The sequence below is a fragment of the Triticum aestivum genome, chromosome 5B, assembly GCF_018294505.1.
Source record: "Triticum aestivum cultivar Chinese Spring chromosome 5B, IWGSC CS RefSeq v2.1, whole genome shotgun sequence".
NCBI classification, from domain to species: Eukaryota; Viridiplantae; Streptophyta; class Magnoliopsida; order Poales; family Poaceae; genus Triticum; species Triticum aestivum.
The window spans coordinates 559,894,617-559,909,670 of NC_057807.1; the positions used below are offsets into that span (position 1 = coordinate 559,894,617).

At 42.4% G+C, this 15,054-nt stretch overlaps 1 non-coding gene across 1 annotated transcript; it reads right to left on the reverse strand.

Moving 5' to 3' along the window:
- Nucleotides 1–8,448: 8,448 nt before the first annotated feature.
- On the reverse strand, nt 8,449–8,555 carry LOC123118061 (small nucleolar RNA R71). Its single transcript, XR_006457687.1, has one exon. It is a non-coding gene; the product is annotated as a small nucleolar RNA R71 (small nucleolar RNA).
- Nucleotides 8,556–15,054: the final 6,499 nt, after the last annotated feature.

The window sequence follows — 15,054 nt, forward strand, 5'->3', positions numbered from 1 at the left end:
AAGTGATTAGGCAACAAGTGAGTAGTAAATTAGATAATTATCATATAAAGTTTAATACCACCATACATAGAATTTCTTACATGACGTATCAGCAGGTGCGGCGTGCGACTGCACAGGCATGTGTAGAGCGGACTGTACATGGTTCTAATATGTAGCTTTTATTAGAAGTGTATCAAGGCGTGTCTCATTTTGTTTGTCAATATGCATCATGCATTGGTTGTAATAAATGTAATTCTTTTCTACCTTGAGGTCTTAAATCACCATCTTTATGTATGTACCAATGTGCTTTTGATCATGTAACAGCATATAACACACGTGAAGCCACCACGTATATTTCCTTAGGTTATAATAATTGTTCATGATTCTATCATGGCGTATAGACGGGCGCGGCGTGCCGCCGCGCGGGTTAAGCTAGTTCTTACTACGATTCAAACTATGTTCATTTGGTTGGGACGGTGATCCCCAAATTTTCATCTACAGTTCCTGATGTAATTGTCATTTGAGTTCAACAAAAAGTGTGTCACACCTTCAAACGAATACTTGATTGTCTTCTGGGTGACTGCAAGATATCCTCAATGATACGCTACAATAAACGAGCATTGAGCATGTCCATGAATCCCGGAATGCATCTCGGTTTTGCTAGCGCATACGTCTTGCTTCTCCCCCCTCCCTTACGGTAAGGCGTGTCGTAACTGTTGTTTACTTTGGCACAAAGTTTTTCATGAATGTAGTTGAATGATCAGTATAGTCGATTAAAGTGGGGTGATTAGACGATGTAACAAAATTTTAACTTCTTTTGCAAATTTTAGGCTCAACAAAACAACAAATATGTCTAAATATACAATTAGGTGAACAACCTATATGACAAGCTTAACAAGTAACAAGTGCTAGCAAGAGTAAACACAAGATAAAAAGAGGATCTCCAACAGTGGCTGCAAAAAACGCGCGCGCCGGGTAAAAGGAGATTTTAGCGCGCGCGGGGAAAAGCGGGCGGTCACGCGCTATATTTGGCGCTCCGCTTCCGGCGCGCCTATAAAATGCAGCGCCCGCCACGCGCCCTTTGCCACTCTCTCCTCACTCCCTCTATCGCTTTCTTGCCTCGCCGCCAATGTGCCACCACCGTGCCACCATGCCGTCGCGCTGCTGGGGAGCTTCAGGATACCGCGGCGTTCACATGCACCCGTCAGGCACTTACTCTGTCGAGATTTGGTCTGCCGACGTGCAACACGCCATCCTCGGCACCTTCGACACCGCCGACGAGGGCGCCCGCGTGTACGACGCTGCGGCACATGAACTTCCCGGACATGGCGACGCGGGAGCGGGCGCACTACTAGGAAAAACCTTATACACAGAGGTATAAGAGTAGCGTTGGTCAAAACTCGGCGCTATTGCTACTTAGTAGTAGCGCTTGTTGCAAAAGCACGCTACAACTATTGTTGCAGCAGTAGTGTGTCTGCACAGAAAAGTGCTACTACTATAATTCCCACACTGGTGTCGGTAGGCTAGGAATAGTAGTAGCGGTTCTTCCAGAAGCACGCTATTGCTAAAAACTTTGTAGCAACGCGTTTCTGTTGTAGAGTGCCATTTCTATGAAAAAGAAAATAAATAGAAAAATAAGTAGAAAAGTAAATGAAAATGAAAGAAATAGAAAAGGGAGAAATGAAAAAAAATGTAAAGTAAACAAAAGAAAAGGAAAAAGAAAACATAAAGGAATAGATGTAGCGCGTTTTGTGGAAAAGCGCTATAGCTAACTTAGCTATAACGCGTTTCGCCAAAACATGCTACTGCTAGTTTGACTTAACCCCCGACCGCACGGGCTCAAAATTTTGCTAAGTCCTTTTCCCCCTCTACTCCCCCTGTCCCCCAACTGCTCCATCGCCGTCGTCGATCGCCCTGCCGCCTTCGACCACACCGCCGCCGTCCAAGGCCGCTCTCGACCTCATAGCCGCCGCCCGAGGCCGTCGTCGATCTCACCGTTGCCTCCCTCGAGCTCATCACCGCCGTCCTCGACCTCATCGCCGCCGCCCGAGCCCGCCCAGGACCTCCGCCGCCCGAGCCCGAGCCTGCCCTCTCCACCGACCGTAAGGCTCTGCCTCTCCTCTCCCCTACCATCCCCTCTCTCTCTCTGCTAGGGCAGTTCATATATATGTTGTTGCTGTGTTGATGTTCATATGAACCCTAGGTGTTCATATGAACCCTAGATTTGTTTAGGGCAGTAGGAATTTTTTTAGCATTTAGGAAAATTGATTAGTAATTTTTTTAGGAAATTAGCTAGGGCAATTTTTTATGAAAATGCCTAAACAGTAATTCCATTTAGCTTTAAATTAATAGAGGTATATAAATAATAGTAGCATTTAGATTTAAATTAATAGAGGCTATAAACAAAAAACAGTTAGCTATAAAAAAAATTTGGACTATGGACCTGAATCTGTTCCAAATTTCATTCAAATGAAACTTGAATTATTTGGACTATGGACCTGAATATTTTCGAAGAAATTAGGTGTAGGTACTAAGGTGTTGTTGTGGAAATTTTGGTGAGGTCAGAAGGGTTAGAGAAAATGGAGTTCCTAGACTTTTAGCTTTAGACAAAAAACAAAAGTATTTAGCTATAAATAAAAAACTGTAGCTATGGCATTTAGCTATAAACAAAAAACAGAACTGTTTTTCTTTACAAAAACTTGGTTAAAGTAATTGTTGTTGTGTAAACAAAAAACAAGATTGTCGTTATATGATATATGTCATTGATGTTCATTTGCATATTCCATTATTGTTGATTATATCTTTTCATTGAAGTGGCCATGTTATATGCAAATTCCTCAATAGTGTTTGATCATGTTATATGCAACATCGAAGTGGTTCGATTGTGCCCAAGTGGCCTTTTGTTGTTTCCAGGAAATGATGTCGAGTGGCCTATGTTTTGCCGGAATGTTGATTCATTTCCCTTCCGGCAAATTTCAGGTGCTCGATTTGTCCACTTTTTAGCAAAGGTCATGCCGAAATTTTCCGTGAATTTCAGGATGACTTGTGCTACAAACTAGGACATATCGAGTGCCCGGGATTTGCCTCATCCGGAAGGAATCAACGTTCCTGCAAAACATAGGCCTTTCTTATGTCATTATTCATTTTATTAGGTCTAGAATTAATTGACTAGATTTAATCGTAGGAAACATGGCTAGCAACAATGAAGGGCAGGGTTCTAGTGATTGCGACGGCATCTACCTGGCGGCACCCAAATATTTGAACCTTGCCAACAATCAACGGTTGTTGTTGCTGGGCCTCACCGGGAAGGAATCAACGTCCCAAACCCCTTGGCGGAGTTCACTGTCCCGCAGGAGTATGACGTCCTCAGGGCCCGGTACCGTAGGGACCCAGTCAAGAAGGTTTTCGAGATGGACTTGGTCACAACGGAGTTCATGAGACTGCTGGTAATTTTAGTTTCTGATCAATTCGACTGCATGTTTAGTCATATTTGTAAATGATCCTTCTTCCTTTTGCAGAGAGAGCAGCATAGGATTGCGGCCGAAAGCGACTCCCCGTCTGAGGCGTTGGCGAGGCCCAAGTGGGACACCCCATTCAACCGGGCATTGAACATATTGAAACAACTCCCGCTGGACATTCGATTGTTGTATGGACGCGTGCATGGTGTTGGAGACAGCGCCACGTGGAAGAAGTACTACGTTGAGACCATGGAGGAGAGAAAGGAAAGACGGAGGTTAACTGAAGAAAGCTCGACAAGAAGGTTGAGATTGCAGTTGAGAAGAATTCAGCTAAGACAGTCGCAACATCGGTAGCTGCAGTAAAACGGGAGTTGGCAGTCTTGGTTCCGTCTATTGTCGGTTGGAGCAGGCGAAATCCAGAAACAGATGCAGATGCAGCGGACTTTCCCCTTGCCGACTTCTTCGGGAGCAGCTCGACTAGCGTTGCACCAGCACCAGCACCAGCACCTGCACCTGCTCCTGCACCAGCTCCTGCACCTGCTTTGTCTTTGGCTGAGCTCGACGCCCTCACAATACCTGTCACACCGGCCCTATTCAATAAATATATAATCTCCCGTTTCTGTTGCATTTCGAATGTCTCACATCGCATACATCTCTTTGCAGGCCGACGCCCCGTGCACCATATTGTATGACATCAACGACCAGAAGGTGGACTAGGGAAGGTGACGATAATGAATCCGAAGGAACAATTGTTCCACAGCCGGCCGATCGCCCCAGACGTCTTCAGGGTTTCCGTGGTCAGTGTCAAACCGGGCCACGAGAATTTGGTTCCTATGGTACTAGGGGGAGATGATGACGAGACCCCGTGGTGGCTTGGCAATTGCAAGACATGGGTCCTGTTGTGGCCAAAGAGTCTACTTCGTCTGGAGGCGGTCGGGAGTTAGCACACCCACGACCACAAAGCCTCCGCAAGGTATGAACATCAGCACCCCACCTACCCAATTAGAGTCGCCTGTCGTGCTGGGTGATAGCGGACTGGATGAGGAAGAGGCTCCATTAGTCGCTGATGACGTCGCCATAGATGAGGATGAGGATGAGGATGACACTCAACAGTATCTCAATACTGGCGCCACTGATGATGGAGGATCGATGGCTCAGCAGTATGAATCGGTGCCTGAATTGTTGCCTCCGGCGCCTGAACATAATGTAGACGACCTTCCACCAAAGAAGCATCGGAAGAGAGTGAGGAAAGGCAGCAATAAAGCTGCTGCTATGATCCAGATGCCTCCGCAACCTCGGGTTCAAGACCGTATACCTGTCCCCGGTGCGGCGAAATACCATATTGTCGGTGAACCAGTCCTACTTAAGGCATCGGTACAGGCCATACACGGGGATCTAACGAGACTTCATGACGATGTGCTGCGGAGAGAGAAAAGCCTAATCGCCTCGGAAAATCCAGGAACCCACTCTACGTGGTTAACATGCTGCGGCAAAGGTTGTACGTCGACACAATCCCTGCAGAGAAGTTCTTCCTTTGATTTGATTACATCTTTGACATGTTTCACTTGAAGAAGCTAGATTTTATGTTTTCCGCCTTTATGCCCTATACATGAACTACATCATCGGGATTGAGCATATACCTTATATCTGTGTCGCTGACCCGTACTTCATGCATGAGAGCTTCTTGGCAGTCTGCGTAGAGCACCGTGAATATGCGAGGGACTACCTCATCAATTTCATGCTCGCCAATAAGGACAAAGAGACAATTCTCGTGCCTTATCATCCCCTGTAAGTCATCCTCGCGGATATCCTTCTTTCGATTTCAATCATTCATTTGCATGATGGAGGCTAATTAATTTGAGGTGTATTTATTTTGTGCAGCAATGGGTGCGCCGTCCTCATCATCCTTTACCCGTGATACTCCCACGCTCTTTACTTGGACTCGTTAGAGAACATTAACAAAAAGGATTACACCCACATCAAGTCTGTTCTCGACAGTGCTATCTTTTCTATGGTGTACGAGGTGGAGAGGTCAAGATCAAGAAGACTAGGAATGGCAGGGCCGCCTTCGGCCATAAGACCGACTTATGCTGCATCCGGCAACCGAGTGATAGTCTTAATGATGGATTCTACGTCATGCACCAGATGCTGGAGTACAAACGGGATCGGCAGAACCTTTGTATGTCACCTACAGCCGGGGATGCCAATATTATGCAATGGGCAAGGATCGTAGGAGATATCGACGATCATCGGCTTCGAGCTGAGTTCTATCGCATCCAGCACGAACTTTCCCAAATAATCATGAAGGAGGTCCTTGAAAAAACAGGGTTGTTCTACGAGAAAGTGGAAATGTCGTGGCAAGACGTCCGAACACACGTAGCGGCTCAGCGTCTCGATCACTGTCCGTTGTCTAGTGATCCACTCCTAGATCACTATTGTACCCCCTTGCCAAACTGATGATAAGGTACACAATAGGTCTGGTACACAGCATAGCATACTTTATAGAACCTATGATTGAGGCATAGGAAATGACTTTCATTCTCTCTCTATCTTCTACCGTGGTTGGGTTTTGAGTCTTACTCAATTTTACACCTTGTAATTAGAGCAAGAACTCCTTCTTTGACTGATCCATTTTGAACTCTTTCAAAATCTTGTCAAGGTATGTACTCATTGAAAAATCTTATCAAGCGCTTTGATCTATCTCTATAGATCTTGATGCCCAATATGTAAGCACCTTCACCGAGGTCTTTCTTTGAAAAACTCCTTTCAAACACTCCTTTATGCTTTCTAGAAAATTCTACATCATTTCTGATCAACAATATGTCATCCACATATACTTATCAGAAATGTCGTAGTGCTCCCACTCACTTTCTTGTAAATACAGACTTCCGGATGATAGCACTTCCATTCATATTGTATTTCAAGCCTTTTTGCATAACAAATCAAACCTTGGACCACAGTTTTTACTTATAAAGTATTCATTCTTATTGAAATATTCTTATTATGATATTTTTACAACACTTATTCATATCTTGCAGGACTGGTGCGTTTAGGCACCTAAACTTCATCGAAAGTGTTTATAACCTTCAAGCTGGGGATCATCTTGTGCGAAAAGTTAGAACTAGAAGGGGTGAGCTGAAAAGAACCTACGCACCTAGTCACACAAAGAAGAGCAGATGTCTGCTTGGGGCGTGAGAAGGGGCTGGTCTGGCACGACCAGCGAGAGGCATATCTGATCCCACGCGCAAGGCCACGAGAAAGAAGAGGAGTTGAGGGGGTCGAAGGAAAGAAACTCATCAAACCGACTGCCTTTTTCTCCCCAACTCCTCGCTGCCTTCCACGACTCACCTACCACCAGATCGAATCAGGCAAGAAAAGGGGGATCGAGGGAAGGAAGAAGAGGAGGAGATCGGAGGCCGTTCCACCTTGCTGCCGCCCCTGATCGCTGACCTGCTACTCTCCAACTCCTCGCTGCCTTCCACCACTCAACCACCACCAGATCGAAGCAGGGGATTGAGGGGAATGAGCAGAAGAACCAGATCGAAGGAGAGAAAGGGACAAGGGGGCACCGGGAGATTGGTGGAGGCGCCCAATCCACCGCTTCTCTCCAACGACGACGCCAACCTGCTGCACTTCCTCGTCTTCAACCTCAAGAAACGGAGTTGTGGATCCTCTCCAACGACCCCTTGCTGATCCTCTCCAACTTGGCTTCGCTGATCGTCTTCGTCCCTACTGCTCTCCTTCGCCCACAACATCTACAGCCCACGAGACAACTCTGAATCTCTCTTCTCTTACTATAGTTTTCTGAATTTTTGCTCTGAATATTCTGCAGCTTGTAATCTGAATCTCAGTTAACTGTTGATGTGTTTGTGAGAAAACTAGGTGGTTCAACTTGTAATATTGTTCTGCTGCCTGTGATGTTTGAGATAGTTCCATCATCTACTCTATGCTACTGATAATATGTTCAGTTCGTACTTGTCATGTGTTAGTTAGTATTCTGCTACTGTATGTGTGAGATCCCTTGTGTGTTTGTTCTTGCTGAATTGTTGTTGCACTTGCTGGATATTAAGTTAGTTGTTATACTCCTGTGAGCTGCTGTCTCTTTTATTGGTTGCTTGAGTTGTGTGTGATGTCTGAACCATTTACCGTTGCTGCATATTATTTTTCTTTTACCTTGCTCTAGTAATTGCTTGTTGTCATTACTGTTTGATTCATCTGTCCGGTTGTTCTGAATGTTTCGAGTGTGTGCTTCGAAGTTCTAGATCCCTATGGAGAAGACGACATCCGTAGTTTGGGCGTAAAAAGCCTCCTATATTACAAATGATCATTTTGGCGCCGTTGTCGGGGATTTAAATTTCATTAGCACATTAGTAGAAGCAGATCAGAATTTATTTTAGGTCGATTATGTAGTATTGCTGGCAACTAACAATTTCCTAACATTGGCTGCAGTTTTGAGAGAAACTAGCATGTGTCAATTTCAGGAACTTTTACAGGAAATTGTCTTATGCTTCATCCTAAATATTCACTAGAGCCATTTGATCCAGAAATTGAAAGGACTTTATTGAGAAGAAGAAGAGAGAATCAAACACGGTTTGAAGTTGCTGAATCTTTGCAAGATCAAGAAGAAGAAAAGATGTCTGATCAAGTACCTTTGCTCAGGGACTTGTGGATCCCAAGAGATCATGGGATACCAGGAGAAATGGTGCAACCAATTATTCAGGCGAACAATTTTGAATTGAAGCCTGCTCTGATTAACATGGTACAACAGTCCAGATTTGGTGGAACAGCTTTAGAAGACCCACATGAGCATATAAGGACTTTCTTGGAGTATTGTAACACCCTCAAGCAAAATGGAGTTTCACCGAGTGCTATCAGACTATCACTATTTCCATTTTCCTTGAGAGATGGAGCAAGAGTATGGCTTCATTCATTGCCTGAACATCTGAAGGATACTTGGGAGACTTTATTGTAGACATTTCTTGAGAGATACTTTCCACCAACAAAAGCTGCTGAATACAGGGACAAGTTAACAAGGTTTACTCAATATGATGGAGAGAGTTTGTATGACGCATGGCAAAGATTCAACTCTTTAATTAGAATGTGTCCTCATCATGGTTTAGAAAGATGGCTGGTGTTACAAACCTTTTACAAAGGACTGTCCACTCAGACCAGAGCTTTTGTCGATTCGGCTGTTGGAGGAGGAATCATGAACAAAACCATTGATGAAGCATTTGCATTGATTGAAAGTATGGCGTCTCATCATTTCCAATGGTCAAGCGAAAGAGCAATAGCACCACCCCATCCTGGTGTGTACAATGTGTCTGCAAATGATAGCATGGCGGCTCAGATTGACATCTTAAACAAGAAGATGGACAGTATCATGTCAAATTGCATCGGTACATCTGTAGCTTCAGTAAGTGTGCCTCAAATGTGTGATGTATGTGGCCAAGCAGGTCATCTTTCAACAGAATGTACCTTCTATTCAGCAATTGGATCATCGGTTTTAGAAGTAAGTTATGCCCAAAGTCAAGGTCCATTCTCAAACAACTACAATCCTTCTTGGAGGAACCATCCAAACTTGTCGTACAAGAACAATCAGTCATATGCAAGTGGATCGACAGTACAAGGAAATCGACCACCAAATCATCCAAGTCAATTTCAAGTGCCGAGGCAGAATGAACAACAAAATGTTCAGTCAAATGGAATGGAGGAAATCATGAAAATGCAGTTGGAATTGATGAGCAAGATGACAAATGAAGTTAATGGATTAAAGGATACTGTTAAGATGCTTGTGAGCAAAATGGATAGTATGGTGGGAGAAAATGAAAAAAGGCTGCCTGCGCAACCAATTCCAAACCCGAAAGCTCACTGTGGGGCAATATCTTCAATTAATGCAGTGACTACAAGGAGTGGAGTTATGTCAGGACCATTACTTCCTACTCCGAAGACATATGTCCCTCCTGCTATGAGGCCAAGTTCATCCGGAACTCCACCTTCAACATCATCAGAGAAACTAAAGGAGAAAGAAATTGATAACCGAATTGAAACTGAAGTCGAATTTCCTGGTTTTCAAACAAGAGCTGAGCCTTTGCTAGAGGAAGCAATAACAACCAACAACATTCCTTTTTCTGAGCGGTTCAACAAACCCAAAGATGACAAGCAATTTGCCAAATTCTTGGAAACTATGAAGGGAGTTCAGATTACTATTCCTATTCTTGAAGCTGTCTTGCATGTTCCAATGTATGCCAAATATTTCAAGGAACTGCTAACAAGGAAAAGAAGCATGTCTGAGCCAGAAGTAGTGACTTTATCAAAGGAATGCAGTGCAATAATTCAGAATTCCATGCATGAAAAATTGGATGATCCAGGAAGCTTTTGTGTACCATGTGTGATTGGAAACAAAACTTATAGTGCTCTGTGTGACTTGGTCTCAAGTGTTAGTGTGTTACCACATTCAGTTAGCAAAAGGATGATCTTGGGAGAATTAAATCCAACAGCCATAACTCTTCAGTTAGCCAACAGAACATATAGGAAACCTGTTGGAATTCTTGAGGATGTTCCAATCAAAGTTGGGAAGTTTGCTTATCCGGTTGACTTTGTAGTGCTAGATATAGAGGACAAAAGTGAGGCTGTGATCCTTGGAAGGCCATTTTTGGCCATAGCTGGTGCACTTATTGATGTTCAAGAAGCTAAATTGAGCCTGAGGTTTGGAAATGAAAAGGTGGAGTTTGACATGAAGCATGCAACACATGTTCCGCAAGGAGAAAAGCACTGCTACAAAATTAATACACTACAGAAATGTGTGGAAGAAGGTTATGAAGAGAGGTATGGAAGTAATTGTTGTGAAGTAGTTGAGGAGGACAATAGTGAAATCAGATATGAAGAAATCAGACCTGTGAGCATATTGGAAAGCAGTACAAGGCCACTAGAGAAGATGCAATCAAGGCAAATAGAAATGAAACAACTTCCAGAAAGTTTGAAGTATGCATTCTTAGACAATGACAACCAGTGGCCAATTATCATGAATAGGGAGTTGATGGAAAGGCAAATAAAAGGGCTTCAAGCAGTTTTGCAAAAGTATAAGGATGTTATTGGATATTCAATTGATGATATGAAAGGGATAAATCCTGCTGTCTGCTCTCATAGGATTTACTTGAAAGAAAGCAGTGTACCAATTAGAGAAAGTCAAAGAAGGTTGAATCCCCATTTGCAAGAGGTTGTAAAAAAGGAGATTCTTAAATTGCTCTCTGCTGATATCATATACCCAATTTCGGACAGCGAGTGGGTGAGTCCCATTCACATGGTTCCCAAGAAAGGAGGAATAACTGTCATTGAAAATGAACAAGGGCAAACGATTCCTAGTAGGACTGTCACAGGGTGGAGAATGGTCAATGATTTCAGAAAGTTAAATGAAGTAACAAGGAAGGACCATTTTCCTTTACCTTTCATTGACCAAATGCTGGAAAGGCTTGCTGGGCATGAATATTTCTGCTGCTTAGATGGGTATTCAGGATTCTTGCAAATCCCAATTCATCCGGATGATCAAGATAAAACAACTTTCACTTGCCCATACGGAACATTTGCTTACAAAAGACTAGCTTATGGACTTTGTAATGCACCCCCAACATTTCAAAGGTTTATGCTCTCTATATTCTTTGATATGATAGGAACCAAAGTGGAGGTGTTCATAGATGATATTACAGTCGTTGGAAAAAGTTATGAGGATTGCTTGAATAATTTGGCAGCAGTTCCTCAGAGGTGTTCAGAACACAATCTAGTCTTAAACTGGGAGAAGTGTCAGTTTCTTGTAAAGGAAGGAATTATTTTGGGACATTTGGTATCTGAAAGAGGAATTGAGGTTGATTAAGCAAAAGTTGAAGTAATATCAAAACTTCCACCACCTGTAAATGTGAAGGGAGTAAGGAGCTTTTTGGGACATGCTGGGTTCTATAGAAGATTCATAAGGGATTTCTCCAAGATAGCCAAACCCCTCACTAATCTCCTAGACAATGATGTTAAGTTCAACTTTGATGCAGAATGTGAAAAATCCTTCAACTTGCTCAAGAAAGCATTGGTCACTGCTCCAGTAGTGCAACCCCCTGACTGGGAATTACCATTTGAGATAATGTGTGATGCAAGTGACTTTGCTGTGGGTGCAGTACTGGGACAAAGAAAAGGAAAAGATTTGCATGTAATATACTATGCTAGCAAAACTCTTGATGGTGCTCAAGCTAATTACACAACCACAGAAAAGGAGTTGTTGGCAGTAGTGTATGCCTTTGTCAAATTCAGGCAATATCTTGTAGGGTCTCATTGTGTAGTTTACACAGACCACGCTGCAATTAGATATCTACTCAGCAAGAAAGAAGCCAAGCCAAGGTTAATTAGATGGATACTCTTGCTTCAAGAATTTGATGTGGAAATCAAGGACAAGAAAGGAGCTGAAAATGTTGTGGCAGATCACTTGTCGAGGTTGCAAAACAATGCAGTAGACTCCTTACCTATCAATGATGTGTTACTAGGGAGCAATCTTATGCAAGTGACTAGTATACAAAACTATACACCATGGTATGCAGATATAGTTAATTATCTGGTCTGTAACAAAGTCCCTACAGATTTTGGGTATCAAAAGAAGAAGAAATTCTTATCAGATATGAAGCACTTCTTTTGGGATGAACCTTACTTATTCAAACATTGTGCTGATGGTATTGTTCGAAGATGCTTGCCGAAAGGTGAAGCTAAAGGTGTGATCTATCATTGCCATTCATCCCTTTATGGAGGTCATGCAAGTACTAGGAAGACTCAAGCAAAAAAATTGCAAGCGGGATTTTACTGGCCAACTTTATTCAAGGATGTACATTCCTATATTGAAGCTTGTGATCCTTGTCAGAGAACTGGAAAGATTTCAAAAAGGCAAGAGATGCCTCAAAAAGGAATTCTTGAAGTAGAGCTCTTTGATGTATGGGGAATTGATTATGTTGGACCCTTGCCATCATCAAAAGGGTACAAATACATATTGGTGGCAGTGGACTATGTGTCAAAATGGGTTGAGGCTGTACCAACCGTCAATGCTAATTCCAAGTCAGTTTGCAATTTGTTCAAGCAAGTGATCTTTCCAAGATTTGGTGTGCCACAGATTGTTATCAGTGATGGAGGAACACATTTCAACAACTCCCAACTAGAATCTCTCTTAGCAAAATATGGAGTTCATAATCACAGAATTACAACTCCATATCACCCGCAAGCAAATGGACAAGTGGAGTTGTCTAATAGAGAAATAAAGGCCATTCTCGAGAAGGTAGTATCAAAGTCAAGGTCTGACTGGGTACTGAAATTACCAGACACACTATGGGCATATAGGACAGCCTATAAAACACCAATAGGAATGTCACCATTCAGGTTAATATATGGAAAAGCATGCCATCTACCCGTTGAACTTGAACACAAAGCTCAATGGGCACTAAGGAAACTCAATATGGACCTTGATGCAGCAGGAAAATACAGAAAACTTCAACTCTGTGAAATGGAAGAACTGAGAGTTGACTCTTACGAGAGTGCAAGAATTTACAAAGAAAAGACCAAGATCTGGCATGACAAGCATATATTGAGGAAACAATTTCATCTTGGACAGTTGGTACTGGTCTATGATACTAGGTTTCATTTATTTCCTGGTAAATTCGAGTCAAGATGGTATGGCCCTTGCAAGGTGAAGAAGATTCTGCAAAGTGGTGCTATTCAAGTGCAAAGTACTTCTGGAGGTCTCTTCCTTGTAAATGGTCAAAGATTGAAGCCCTACATCCCTGGAGATCCACTTCTTATTTCTGAAGATGAAATGCAAGCGAAGATCAAGACCCAGAGGAGGAAATTCAAGAAGGCAAGGGGACCCAAGAGGTGTCAATCCCTGCAGGACCCTGACCTCACTGACGAGACATGGTCGAGCTAAAGACCTAAAACAAGCGCTTTTCAGGAGGCAACCTGAATCTTTAATAAGTTATTTTCCTTATTTAGTTTTCATAGAAAAGTTTTTGTGTTTATGTCTTTCTTTTTCAGCAAATAAAGGCGAGGGGAGCACAAACAGGGAACACAAACAGAGAAGAGTGGAGAGAAGAAAGTAGGAGAGAAGAGTATACAAATACCAGGTGATTCTGTTCCACTTGAAGCAACCTTTAGAAAATTTAGTACGAGAACTGGCATTTAATTGCATTGAAACTCTTTTTGCATTGTGACACCTTACTCTTCACTGCAAAGTAGGATTCACTCCTAGAAGATTGTTGATTCTCTTAATACTAAAACTATGCAGCTGTATTCTTCTCATGGTAATTTGTGATTATGAATACTTTATACCTCCATGTAAATGTTCAATGGGAATGCCTTGAGTCTAAGTGAAACCTACTAATGAATTGATGTGATGTGTCTGACTGTCCCAAGTTAAGCTAAGTAACTGGTGGCACTTAAGTAGTAGCTATGATCTCTGGATCTGTAGTCTGTGAAAAACAGTGCCATTAGCTATGGATTCCTCTTTCAATTATTCCTGTTTTACTTAAGCTACGTAATTTTCATATAACTAAATAAAATAATTATAATAATTTAAGTCCGATCGACCTACAGTAGCATGTCATGTTCCCTGGATCGGTGGCTTGTGAATTTGGTAGATTGGACTGTAAAAAAAGAATTTATATAAAAAAATGCTATTATTGTCGAACCAGGTGTATACCATGTTCTCTGGATTGGTGGTATGTTCCTTTGAGGAGATAATAACAAAAAAAATATACTAATAATTTGTCGAACCAGGTGTATACCATGTTCTCGGGATCGGTGGTATGTTCCTTTGGGGAGACAATAAAAAAATACTAATAATTTGGTCGAGCCAGGTGTATACCATGTTCTCGGGATCGGTGGTATGTTCCTTTGGTGAGATTGATATAATATCATCACTTGTGCCTTAAATTCCATAAGTAACTTGTCTTATAAATTGATTTTGGGGTCCCAGCTTATCTTAGGACTGAAGACACAGCCAACTCTTGATTATTCGGATTCACTTTCACTCAAGGTCATTGACATGGAACATTTACAGTGTGTTATAAATTATTGCTTATCACAATTTAGCATGAGTAGAGTATAGTTGCCTAGTTCTAGTATTGTCGGAATTACTATCTATCCAAAAGTGCATCTTTACTAGGCAGTGTGGGTAGTGTCAGCATCATTTTTCTTTACTTGAGGACAAGCAAAGATCTAGGTGTGGGCGAAATTGATAGCACTTTCATTCATATTGTATTTCAAGCCTTTTTGCATAACAAATCAAACCTTGGACCACAATTTTTACTTATAAAGTATTCATTCTTATTGAAATATTCTTATTATGATATTTTTACAACACTTATTCATATCTTGCAGGACTGGTGCGTTTAGGCACCTAAACTTCATCGAAAGTGTTTATAACCTTCAAGCTGGGGATCATCTTGTGTGAAAAGTTAGAACTAGAAGGGGCGAGCTGAAAAGAACCTACGCGCCTAGTCAGACAAAGAAGAGCAGATGTCTGCTTGGGCGCGTGAGAAGGGGCTGGTCTGGCGCGACCAGCGAGAGGCATATCTGATCCCACGCGTGAGGCCACGAGAAA